A 732-nucleotide genomic window follows, 5' to 3' on the forward strand; every position below is an offset into this window, starting at 1 on the left:
AGTATTCTTTGCACGTTATATCTCTCTCACAAAGAAATGCAGTAATTTAGTGTTGAAAGCTTTATTTCGTTTCCCCTCCTCCACTCCCCCATACACACACACACACACACACACACACACACACACACACACACACACACACACACACACACACAGATATATATATATATATATATATATATATATATATATATATATATATATATATATATATATATATATATACACACAGGGTGTTACAAAGAGGTACGGCCAAACTTTCAGGAAACATTCCTCACACACAAATAAAGAAAAGATGTTATGTGGACATGTATCCGGAAACGCTTAATTTCCATGTTAGAGCTCATTTTAGTTTCGTCAGTATGTACTGTACTTCCTCGATTCACCGCCAGTTGGCCCAATTAAAGGAAGGTAATGTTGACTTCGGTGCTTGTGTTGACATGCGACTCATTGCTCTACAGTACTAGCTAGCATCAAGCACATCAGTACGTAGCATCAACAGGTTAGTGTTCATCACGAACGTGGTTTTGCAGTCAGTGCAATGTTTACAAATGCGGAGTTGGCAGATGGCCATTTGATGTATGGATTAGCACGGGGCAATAGCCGTGGCGCGGTACGTTTGTATCGAGACAGATTTCCAGAACGAAGGTGTCCCGACAGGAAGTAGTTCGAAGCAATTGATCGGCGTCTTAGGGAGCACGGAACAATCCAGCCTATGACTCGCGACTGGGG

Source organism: Schistocerca americana, chromosome X (genome assembly GCF_021461395.2).
Source record: "Schistocerca americana isolate TAMUIC-IGC-003095 chromosome X, iqSchAmer2.1, whole genome shotgun sequence".
Taxonomy (NCBI): Eukaryota; Metazoa; Arthropoda; class Insecta; order Orthoptera; family Acrididae; genus Schistocerca; species Schistocerca americana.